A 13,588-nucleotide genomic window follows, 5' to 3' on the forward strand; every position below is an offset into this window, starting at 1 on the left:
AAATTTTGAGTCGTCGTGCCAGTGGTCCTTATTGACGTACTAAATATAATTTTTATACTAAATACAATGGAATCTAAGTGATGGAAAACATACGCCTTTGACCGCACAGCCATCGAGACATCTACCAGAAGAGAATTAAATAAGGTAGAAAAAATAATCCACATTCGGACTAGTAATTTTTGTTTTAATTTGAAGGAATAATAGCATCACCCGCAAGAGGGTATTGCCATCATCTTTATTTTCAATACACGATACCATGTGCGCTAGTTAATACATTTCACCTGCTATAAGGAGCCACCGCCATCGTGTTTTCAGTAATCGCTACAAGGAGCACTAGTGTCGCATAGGACACACAGCATCTGCTAGAGTGTGCTACCTCATATTAGTGTGATTTCTGCCTGCTAGAGTGCAATCGTATTTATTACCTTGACACCCGCCATCTTGTCATCGTCTTGGCCGCCATATTGAAAATCCGTAGTTATTAAGCTAGAAATTCAAGAAAAATGTGAAAAATTCTCTAAATATTCAGCAATTAATTTACTGACTTATTCGAAAGATATCAGGTACGAGAAATAAATCAACAAAATTACAAATAAACTTTTATTGCATAAATTCTAAAAAAAATAAATCACTAGCGTTTATCGATTTCTAAACAACCAAAATATGGACAGGAATAATCAATCAGGAACACACGGAGAAAACCAACAAAATATAAACGAGAATAATCAGGATAACATGTAAAATACCAACAAAATTTTGGCACGAATAATAGGGAACACACGGAGAAAACCAATTAAACATTGGCAGGAATAATCAGAAGCACACGGGAAAAAACACTGCAAGATTTGCTAAATCAAGCTCAGCAAATCACAAAACAAACTCTCGCTTGTGCTAGAACTCTTTTCTTGCTGAAGAAAGGAGAAGTTCACAAGCTAACATAAGTTTTTTTGTGATATTTTTTTGGAATTTACGGAACCTGATTTAGCTAAACTTGCGGTGGTTTTCTCCGTGGCTCCTGATTATTTCTGCTAATATTTGGTTGGTTTTCTCCATCTGCGCTTAATTATTCCTGACAAAAAAGTTTTTTTTTTGTTTTTTTGTTTTTCCAAGTGCTTCTGGTCATTCCTAGCGAGACTTCTGTTTATTTTCTCCGATTATTTATGATTATTCCTGAGAAAACAATCCATGAATGTAATTTTTTTTCTTAATTAATGAGACAAGCAATTTTATTTGGAGTTTCACTTACGTAGTGAATTCCTGTTATCAAATCAGCACTTAAAATATTTTTATCGTGTGTAAATCAGACAAAAATTAATCATTTACAGACGTTTACTATGCCTTGAGACAGCTGAGAAACGCTATCATACAGAAAAATCTTCCTTCTCCTTGATGTTTAGCGACGTTCACCTATTGCGGTCGTGAGTGAGCATCTCGCATCCCACATTAAAAAGCGACTGCCTGTACAACACAGCATGTGGCGACAACAGTTGCCAAGAATCAAAACTTCTTGCGACAAGTTATTTAGCCTCGTAGCCAGTTGGAGCCTTGTAGCAGTTGTCTCCTGTGATCGGGGTCATATCCTACTGAGTTTAATCATCTTGTCAATGTATGTCCTTTTCTTTAAATGCGCGTATTCAGGTCTGCAGTATCGTATCCCTCTGATGAGATCGTATCCCTGTGACAAGAACGTATCACTTTGATAAGATTGTATCCCTGTGATAAGATAGTTTCCTATCAAGAATAATTTTGGTCATAAAGCGTATCCAGGGGTATGCATGACGTGTCCAGTGCGTTCAAATCATGTATATTGCGAATCCAATGTGTGCATTGCGTGTCCGGTGTGTGCATTGCATGTCTGGTGTTTGTGTTACGTGTCCATTGCATGTCATGTGTGTGTATTGAATGTCCATTGCGTATCCAGTTTGTGTATTGAATGTCCATTGCGTATCCAGTTTGTGTATTGCATGTACAGTGTGTGTATAGCGTGTCCATTGCGTGTCTGGTGTATGTATGGCGTGTCCATTGCGTTTAGTGTGTGTGTTGTGTGTCCATTGCGTATCCAGTGGGTGCATTGCGTTTTAATTGCGTGTACCGTGTGCATTGTGTGTCCATTGCGTCTCTAGTGTGTGTATTGCATGTTCAATGTATGTATTGCATGTTCATTGCGTTTTTTTCTTCGTGTTTTGAATGTGGTCTTTTCTTTAAATTTCTGTAATCATCTATGAATATTTACTGGTTCTAAACCTCTTGGTCTTGATAAAACATTTTTCAGGAATTTGGTCGTTAAGTAAGCGTAAAACAGGTTTTATTGGTCTAATTGCTTGTAACTGATTTTATCGATACTTTAGGTCTGACAGTTCGGAGACTGTCTTGACTGCTTTAAATATGTTATACTTGTTTAAAATATACAGCATGTTTCGACGAAGAGGACCTTGTGGTGAAGAGACTTCTGGTCTATACGCCCGGCATTGTACACGACCTGGCCTCGTGGTCCGAAGACACTTGGTCTACTTATTTGCCTAACATTGTACAAGACCTGGTTGGAAGTTTTTCCAAGTTTCAAAAAAAAATGAGACTTCCATGGTCAGCACAGCGACAACATAGTTATTTCATCGTACAAGTATCGTTTATAGAGTTTTTTGTAGGCAGAATAATTAATAAACTCAAAGAAAGGTAACGGGAAACAGAAATTAAAATTTTTTTTTAAGCTTCAGTTATCCTTATCACTGGCCGAGAATCAAACAAAAAACGGAAGTCTATCACGTCAATCATTATTTTAATAAGTGATTTTTTTGAAGGAATTTTAATTTTTTTCCGAACTTCTAGGTCAATAAATACAAAGTTTTGAGATGGCAGTCATATCGGCTTATAGGAGGCTAGTACATGAGGAACTTAAGCTGCTTTTCGGATTTTGAATATGATTTATTAAATAAGTATTTTTTGTCTAAAAATATATATTTTTTGCATTGATCAAGTATAGAACCAAGGATGGATATCGATCGAATCAATCATTATATTAATGAGAGATTTTTTCGATAAATTTTGTACATTTTCCCGATTTTCTATGTTAACTATTTTGAATTTCCAAGGTGGCGGTCAATATGTTATCATCTGCTGTGGCCAACTCCCCTTATGCCGGGGTAGTTGTTCACGTCCGCACAAACACGCCAGTCCCGCGTACGCGTCACTAACAACATCCTGAGTTTCTAATGGATTTAAGATTAAAAAACACGCATAGACTGACTTAACTAATGGCAAGTGCGCAAATAGCTGTACTAGCATACTTAACTAAATTTACCGACAATCCCGGAATCTCTACAGTGATAGGCACAATAATTGAAAATTAAATTGTATAGTCATACCAAAAAAAAGGAATGGGCCTTATAAGGTAAACTCTAGGTGGCATTTTAAATTGCTATATTAACAGACTAATTGCTAATTGACAGAAGTTACAGACAAAAATTACAGAAAAATAAATTCTAAACCAAAGTCCCATAAGTATCTTACGGAGGAGGGGGGGGATAAAAATTATGACATTCTTCAGGCCTTATATTCCAAACGCTAAATCCAGTCGCCACACTATGTTTTCAAAAACACATCTTCTGTAAACCAGGCTTCGTACCAGCGGGGAAAATAAAGTACTAAAATCCAGTCGTGTCACTTACTTGGTGCTGAAGCGTACCTTTGGTGCATGTAGACTCTCGGGGTCGGGCATAAACCCCACTCACTATTGCGCCGCTAGCAGCGTGATGCTTCTGTGGCTTGTCCACTTGCCCCACACCATCGCGCGCTCGTGTAAAACCGCGTTTTATGCTTTGCGAAACTAGCATTACCGTCACTAAATTTGAAGTAGTGATAACCAACAATTACCGTCCAAATCGACGAGCCGTGCGAAATTCCACTTTTCTTAAAATCCATTTAAATAACATTGAGTGCAGCAAACCTAAGCAATTTTCGATGATTACAGAGTATTGCTGTTAACTCTCTCGTTCACGTAACGAACTAAAAGTCAAGTCCCCCATGGCTGGGATCCGAGTTCGCACGGGCTAACACTCATACTTCACGAGCAGTTCCGCAAAAAGACGCTCCGTCGCGGCCGGCTGTCAAACACACACCGTCCCCCGCTAACAGTTGGGAGCCGAATCGCACTCGTCACGTAACCGGACAACAGGCCCCCTCCTCTCCACCACCCCTCACTCCGCTAGATAGTTCTCGTTAATTCTCGTAAGTACCGCTACACAGTAAGAATAATTAACGTAAAATAAATAAAGTATAATAAAATATTACAATGAATAAATAATACAATACACCACTAAATAATATAAATAATATAAGTGCACTCGTAAAAATATTTTTAAGTTTAGAGTTTGCACACTACCGCACTCTATATGATGGCGGCCAAGTTTATTAAAGAAAAGCTAGAAGCACTTATAAAAACGTCTTTAAAAATTAATATACACATAATACTGAAACAATGTAATAAGAAAAATAAATCAACTTGGAATAAACGTTATACAATATAAAAATAATTAAACCCAGGGAGACTGAGGCCGCGAAAGTGGCCTCACTGCTAACTGGAGGCTGGTAGATGAGTAATTGAAGCTTATTTTAGAACTTCCCACCATAATGATTGAAATGATTATTTTTTTTACATAAAATTATTATTTTTGCATCGATCAAGTATCGAAGAAAAGACAGGATTTGATCGAATCAATCAGTAAATTAATTTTAGATTTTTTGATGAATTATGGAATTTTTCCTGAATTTCTAGCTAAATAATTACGTATTTCCAAGATGGTGTCTGAATGTCAAGATGGCGGGTGCCACAATAATAATAATTGATTACTGCATTCTAGTGGGTACAAATTAAACTAATATGGCAGTAGCGCATTCTAGCAGACGAAAATAAGATGGAGGACATGATGACATACTAGCTGGCGATACCCTGGCATTAGTAGTGGGAGGTCAGGCTGTCAGTGGCTTCAGTGGAGGAATAATCCGTTGTCATTTGTTTTATTTTTACCCTCACCAAGTTTGAACGGAGGACTTAAGTGCTTTTTTAAAATAATAATTTATTCAAATTTGAATAGTTAATTTTTTTATAAATTATTTCCCCTTTTTATAGCTAAATACATCTGGGTTTTATTATTATTTTTTATTAATTTAATTTTTTTCCCTAATTTTTTGATAATAATTACGGATTTTCATGAAGGTGGCCGTACCAAAAAATGCAACGGTGTTTTAAAATATTTTATTAAAATTTAATTAATTAATTATTTTATAAATTAAAAAAAATTTCCTGAATTTTTAGCATAGATTCTAAAAAACAAAATGGCGTATCCAATATTGCGGATTCAAAATGGCCACCGGTGTCAAGGTCAAGGTCATCCAAAATGGCCGCCGTGATATCAGAGGTCGGTCGGCACCTCGCACCTTAGCCATAAGCTAGGCTCCGGAAATACTTTCCTATACTACTAATAACCAAAATAAAAATTAAGGTCTAATTATTGAATATTCGATTATCTTTTCCATTGGAAAATTATATGATTGAAAGAAATATCAATTAAATAATAAATTATGCACCATTTTCGTAAGAAATATTTAGTATTCTCTCCAAAAATGTATTTCACATATCCAAAATTACCATATCTATGTGTTGTAACAAATCACAATATATGTTTGTAGTATTAAAACTATTTCTTGGCCACTGGTTTCCAAAGGATTATTTTTTGAAGGAAGAGAAAATTATTTTATTTTTATCCTTCTAAAAAATATATATCTGTTTTCGATTATCAACCAAAATCTTAAATATAGTCTGGTTTGGTCCCAAATTTTCCAACTTACCGAGTTTTAACTTCACTTCCTGGGTGTAAAAATGTCGTCATTGATTAATTTTCTTTTCATGCAAACACCTTATTTTGGGTTTGATTGTAAAAGCACCTTAAGTTTAATTGTTTAAGAAGTATTGAAAAAAAAAGACTACTAACTGTAGCTGTAACCGTAGTGTGGCTTCCAAAAAAAAGTAACATAATTTTTTGTTTCATGATTCATAGACCTCAAAACCATTATCAACTCCAAAGTTTATATTTTTATATTAATTTTATTGATACAAAAACTGTCGTAATACTGCAAAAATCACTTACAACTATTACATAAAATATTAAGTAATGGAAATGTCGGTCGTGTTTGTTAATAGACATAGCTGAACAAATTAGTAAAAAAGGGAAGTAAAAAAAAAGAGGAATCGCTGTAACTCCCAAATCATTTTAACGTGGTGAATCCAAATTAAATGTACACTAGATAATTGTTTAGTAATAAGTTTTTTTTCCTGTTTCAATTTCTTACTTAGGGACAAAATGTAACTCTAGAGCAGTGGTTCCCAAACCTTTTTAGCTGGTGACCCACCTTTCCTTATAGGAATACCTCCACGGTCTATCGGTCCATGGTGGAGTAAAAAAAACCTTATTTGTATCGTATCCCTTCCTTATGTATATATAATTTACCATCAAATATTGCAAATATATATGCTCTTTTTAAGATAACGATTGATTATTGATAAACAAAATGTGTTCTGATTTGAAAATGGTTGACAAAATATAAGCACTTTGTAGCAAAACAGTTAATTATTTAACAATAGATATGTGTTTGCACAAAATTCGATTTGTTTCTATTTTTCTTATCTTTTCTGATGGTTTATTCGATGGTTTCTGATAGTTTAGGATCGAGTCGCGACCCACCTGTTACCCTTCCGCGGGCCCACCAGTGGGTCGCGACCCACCGTTTGGGAACCGCTGCTCTAGAGCATTCGGTGACTTATTCTACTTCATTCGTCGTACTAATGTTCAGCGTACGAGAGGATGATAACCACGTCTTTAGACTTACGTTTATAATGTTTAACAAGATATTTTAACCAAATTCAACCCTAATGGGTGATGAAAATTAATTTAAAGTATTTATCTAATGTTTAAAATAATATATTTATTCATTTTTTAGTCTAAGAGCTTAGTATATCATACTCATTCACAGTCATAACAAATTTCTTTAAAAAACAAAGCTTTCAAAGCCCTGTACGAAGATTAATATTCGAACGTCACTCGCCACAACGTAACTTTATGCGTATATAACGCATTCAGTTCCATTACACGGATCATAAAAATTAACAAAAGGATCTGTATATTTACATCATTTTAAAATAATGATAACATGTAACAAATTCACCATGGTTATATTAAAGATATCGCGTTTAAAACTTTTACTGCCATAAAAATATTGAGTTATTAATATATAAGGTAGTAGCAACAAAGGACTCATAAACCGATCAAACATCATTCTCTCCGTTGTAAGCCGCTGGTAAGCAAACATCGTAATGTTGTATATTGACCTTTTCTCTTCTCGTGAAGTATTTGTGTGTTTGAAACCACTATATTCTGACTCAGGAAAATAGATGCAACACTTTGTAATAGTGTTTAAATTTTTACACAATCATTATTAAAAATCAGCCTGCATTCCTAAGCTCTGATTGCAAAGAGCTAGCCTATTAGCTAAACTCGCCAGCAAATTTGCTCGTTGCATTGAAAATCAACCACTGTTCTCACACTCGCCCGTAACTCGCTTCTTGCTACTACTTCAACGAATTCAGCAATTGGTGACATATATTTTAACAATCTAACTTCTAGAAGGCTCTAAATTATTGTTATATTTTTCGTAATATAACTGTGCTATTTTGCTTTAACATGTACTTATATTAAATAAAATCAGGGTTATAATTATGTAAAGTAGGAGAAAGATATCCATTTGGTCACCATAACAAATTAATATAATTTTATGACGTGATAACGTCTTATAAATCGATGAACGCAGGCTGCACGCACGAAAAATTGCCATGTTCCACCTGAGCCGAGCGTGCAAGAACTGGCCAACCACAATGCGAGAGAATCTTCTATAATATCAAACAGATAAAGGCGGGCTTTTTAATTAATTGTTCGTGTTTATATTTAAACAAATTATTATAATTAAATAGTGCAAAAACTGTAAATAATATTTGAAAATTAAAAAAATATGCAATTTTTCATCAATGTTTTCTTATGACGTTATCACGTAAAATTATCGTCCGTAAACCGACTTTACAGACGACCCCCCCTTTTTTTTTATCTTGGAAATCAACTAATTCGCGCGCAGGAATGTCTGTTCTGTCGACAGGAAGCAGAATGCAGCCGCAGATTATCACGGCACTTGTCGCCTTGCTGCTGTGTGTGGCCTCCACTTCGGGTACAGCCAGAAGCCGGGATGAAACAATTTTTTTCCCTCCTGAGTTCCCGGACTACAACAAAGACGATGGTGACTGCTTAATGTTTCATTATTGACATCTAGGTGTGGCCGCAACTCTGTTTTCGTGTGATTGAGGATAAACATATAAATAATTTTCAGAGCGAAAAGTGTTAAAATGAAAGTGTCCATCAAGCGTGAACTATGAAAATGATTACGTTTGAAATCAAATTAATATTTCTTAACGACATGTAAAGGTGTCAGGCAGATATAATAAAAGTGGATAGTTTTCCTTGATTCTGTAACAAATTAACGGATACACGGCAATATGGTTAAACATTTAAATTTATGTTTTGTTTTTACATCGTTATAACTTCTTAATACCAAATATAATGCTTATTTTAAAAAAATTATTTACGTACAGATATATAATTGCAGTCCGCGATCCACCTGCAGAATTCGACTTTATGTTCATCACAGAAAAATAAACTGAAAATAGTATAGGTTTTATGGTCTTAAATAAATTCAAAGGGTGCTTGCTATACGCATTAAATTTGGAGTTGAATAAATTTTAATAGCAATTAATTAGAAAGTATTTAAGATAAAACTCTAAGGGTCTTGATAAAATTATTCTGAAAACTTTTTTTTTTCTACGACTACCCCATAACTACTAACTGCCTTTGGATGATTTCATTAAAATAAATAATGCCACGATTTCTAGCAAATTTTGTTACAATCAAGATATTGAATCCAGATTTTTTTAAAAAAAATAGCTCCAAACAGTATCTACTTATACTTCAGTAACTATTTTCGTAAAAATATATTTTTACAAATATAAGTAATATTTAAATTATAATGCTTCAATATGTTAAAATTTACATAGTAAAATATCATTGTTACAGCGGTTTCAAATAATAACGAAAGAAAAAAAAATACATTATATGGTAATTTTTATTAAATGCAAATAACCACGTTGTGATTGTTCATTACAGTGTTGTTCGAACCTGTTTTCGAGGTGTGAACTTGTTTCATCAAAGTGTTCAAATCTGTTCCCCAGATTGGGACGAACGTTCGAAGACTATTGGATTGCTGGGGTGCAGCTATCAACAAATCTGGGAGGGTCCTCGCAAACACTACTGCTGTCCGGTGTCCTACATCAACATGTGTACGTATCCATTCTGGTCTAATGTTTCAATTAAATGCCTTCCCAACAAGCGATTCGAGTTCAGTACCCGATTTAATTTATTTATAATACTGAGTTAGGTACCTCAATAGGTAACTGCTCCCTGATGATGGCGACTGCAATGTCGACCGAAACATCGGTGAATTATTCGCCAAGGACGCGGCCAAAACCCAGAAGCCAAGCTACTTCAAAACTAAAAAGTATTTTGGAAAATTCTCTACGACAGCATGGAGGCCCTATGCTTCTTATGCGTCTACGTATGTTTCGATTCTACGTGGACTGTAGACACACAGAGAATCTCTCTCTCTCTTTTTTAATATTACAGATAGATGAAAGATGTAATTTGTAATGTAGTTACGTACTATACACACTTCAGAGACATCCTTCACGATGCATTAGGCCCAGGGCTACCGTAGCTGGTAGGTACCCGATGGAAACACAACGAAGGTATCGGCCTCTGCCCCTGACCGTGCGTCAGCGTTTGGTTTGTTGACTTTGTCCGCAGTCCCGGGGATCTCGCAGCCGTGGGTGTCCGAGTACTGCACCCGGGTGAGGTACTTCAACCGCCCGCGCGTCGTCCACCACTGCTGCCTGCTGCCCGGGTACCAGGGGGTACTCGGAGCGGGGCCTTTTCCCGGGCTCCCGCCCCCCAGCCTGGTGTTCCCCGTGCAGCGTCCATTCCGCGGCAGGGCGCGGCGCCCATAAGGGCTCCTTCCTCCAGTGGAGCACCTCCATTCCCGTCAACTACCTCGTCTCTTAGACGACACTTACTGAACTCAGGCAAAAAAAAACTATGTTTTTATTCCTCCACACGAATCCATTAATTTACTTTTAAATTGTCAAATGAATAATTTTTATGTTTGATGTACGTATGGAAACGTTTGTTAAATTGACGAGGGAATAAACAAAATAAAAAAAATAAAAAAAATTACAACAAAAACTGAAACGACTTTCATTGAATTCTTACCCATCTACTTTACGAATTTATATATATATATATATATTAATTTTACGAACATTTATTTTTATTTATTATATAAAAATTTTGGCTAAAAGATAAACTATACGACCGACTATTTCTACAAGGGATGGAAAATAGCAAAGGGTTGAAGTGAAAAAAAGAAGTATTTTAGTGGGTATATAATTAAATCCGTTATAATGTATTATATAAATCCTTTAAGCTTATAACCACAAACCCCCCCCCCCCCCCAAATGAAGCCACTAAAAAAAAAAAATATTACAATCAGAATACGATTGTGTTATCTGGAATTAAATCAGAACTGCTCACTCAAATAGACAAGAAAAAATATGTGAAAAAACTTCGATCAATACACGAGAAATGTCTCTCTACAGTCTTTTTGGCTATGCGATATTTTTATCCAATCTGAAAATAATTTCTTTATTAATAAGGCTTTTGGCAGTTTGGCTTCAGAATCCCATTTAACAGTTATAGAATAAATGACATTATCAGTATTATTAGTAATCACAATAGTTTTATAAATAGGTTTGTATAAACAATAATACTTAGGACTGGTTTCATAATGCTTGGTTATTTTCTGATTAGCATGTGATGACAAATCATTGATTAGAAAAATTTGCTGTTTCTCAAAGTGTAGTTAACGTTTCAACAGTGGCTAGCTATCATCCGTATGTGGTTGTTTTTAACAGAGGATAAGGTTCGGTTAAAGTGTAACAAAGATTTTGTGCATTACAATAATATGAAAATGATCAGATATTTGCTGATGTGTAATGATCGAAAAATATTATTGAATTTGTGCAATCATGATGTAGACATTTTTAAATATATTCACAGACTAAGAAACTCAGAGGATCAATTCCCTTGTTTACATTTTTTTTTTTTTTAACATTTAACCTAACTGACAGTTAAACTTAATTTACCGTCTAATTGATGTGGCTGATCAAACCTAACGAAATTTTCCCATGAGCGCCACTGTATTGTCTGCGTGTTTTCGAGATTATCAAAATACGTTGTATTCCTCTGTCTGACATTGTGTTGTCAACCAAAGTTGTTAATTGTCTGTATTTACTTTTTCTTTCAACTTTCTCGCCGGTGTCAACCCACTGCGTTCGTTTTTGTTTTGATATTGTTCTAATTTTTTTTTCCACGGCATTATCCATGCTGTTTTTACATTTAAAATGTGAAAACACCCGATTTTTGCTTGTTTTCTTTGTCTGTCCTCCTGTTTGAAGTAGCTTGGCTTCTGGATTGTAGCCGTGTCCTTGGCGAATAATTCACCGACGTTTCGGTCGACGTTGCAATCGCCATCATAAGGGAGCAGTTACCTACTCAAGACGGCTCCCTGATGATGGCAACTGCAATGTCTACCGAAACTTTGGTGAATTATTCGCCAAGGACGCGGCTACAATTCAGAAGCCAAGCTACTTCGGACAATGGCCGTGAAAGCCTGCGAACATTATGTTCTGCTGTTTGTTTCGTACGACACATAGTGCATACGGGCAATGAATGACCTATGTCCAAAATAATTTCTTGAGTCAAGCTTCCCCGTGGCGGGGTAGTGTTCACTTCTACGTAGCCGTTGATGTATCACTCCGCGTGCTTGTAGGTTTGCCATTCTCTTCAAACACTCCCTCCGCCCTACCGGAATGTGCAGTTCGCCACAACTGCACCAACCCGGGTTTGCCGTGAGCTACGCATCTGTTCTTCACGACCACACCTGCACAGAGAAAAAGGTTTGTTTGAACCAAACAAGTTATTTGCTTATATATGGCAAAAAAAAATATTTACTTGGTGGACCAAAATATTTTGTTAGCTTAACCAAACTCGGTAAGTAACAAAAATGATTTGTCACGCCTAACCAAATATATATTTGAGTTGACAAAATCATTTTGTAGGGTAAACAGAATCTTTCCTACCACAAAACATTTGTTTGAATTAACAAAATATATTTATTTCACCATATACAAACAAATATTTTGTTGAGGCAAACAAACCTTTCTCTCAGTGTGACCGGAAAGAAAACAGGGGTTATCATGAGACGTCACTTTCCAGGCGGCAGCGTGCAGTATACAGGATGCTCGGACTGAGAAAATAGTTGTTGGTTTGGACGTAATTCTTTCAACAAACAAACAAAAAAAAAAGAAATTGTCTAAAGTCGGTTTACGGACGATAATTTTACGTGATAACGTCATAAGAAAACATTGATGAAAAATTGCATACATTTTAATTTTCAAATATTATTTTCGGTTTTTGCAAATTTAATTTAAATAATTTGATAAAATATAATCACGAACAATTAGTTAAAAAGCCCGCCTCAACCTGTTTGTTATTATAGAAGATTTTCTCGCACGGTGGTTGGCCGGTTCTTGCACGCTGGGCTCAGGCGGAACGTGACACTTTTTCGTGCGTGCAGCCGGCGTTCATCGATTTATAAGACGTTATCACGTCAAAAAAAAAAAAAGACAATCCCTAGGGGAAAAAAATTAGTTAGCGAGTCATTCAGCACTCATGGTGATATCTAAATATCCAAATTCAGTAACGTGTTACAACGTAGCGAATAAAGATATAATACGAAACTAGAACAGGATTTATTTAAAATAATGCCAGGCTTCTTAAATATTCGCGTATTGTGTTTTCAACCACATTTCTGGACTGTGTATCACGCTTAGTTTTCGCACCTGCCGCTAGAAACCGCTGCAGGGACAGCTATGTCGACTATTAACTCTGCTGCTTTGCATAGCAAAAATGTTAAACTATATAACGAAACGGCTCTGATAAAAGCAAAAGAGACCTAAAAAAAACTAAACCCCGTCTTTGATTCTGGTTTTCGACAAGAAATTTTAATAAAATACTGCCCGCCTTGTCGAAATTCACTAACAGTTAATATTTTAAGGTTTCCCTTACCTTTGTGAACTTTGGTTCGCGCCATTCGCCACAGATGGCAGCACCGCGGTTACGCGTTTCCGTTCCATGCGACTTCCGTTCCATTCACGAAATTACTCCAATCAGATGCTAAGATACTTACACATAAATAATAAATATTGCTGCAGCTCCGTGATGCAGATGTCTCTGCAGTTCACGGTAAAAAAAAACGAGAGGTTTGACGTGGCCCGTGCAAGTAAGGCTGCGTTCGTTGCAACGGCACGCCAGTACTTAGTTAC

The 13,588-nt window shown here is 35.9% G+C and overlaps 1 protein-coding gene across 1 annotated transcript in view; it reads right to left on the reverse strand.

Moving 5' to 3' along the window:
- LOC134540145 (lachesin-like) overlaps positions 1-13,588 on the reverse strand; it is a 306,225-nt gene that overhangs the window by 152,307 nt on the left and 140,330 nt on the right. The gene's annotated exons all lie outside the window — the stretch shown is intronic.

Source organism: Bacillus rossius, chromosome 16, assembly GCF_032445375.1.
Source record: "Bacillus rossius redtenbacheri isolate Brsri chromosome 16, Brsri_v3, whole genome shotgun sequence".
Classification (NCBI taxonomy): Eukaryota; Metazoa; Arthropoda; class Insecta; order Phasmatodea; family Bacillidae; genus Bacillus; species Bacillus rossius.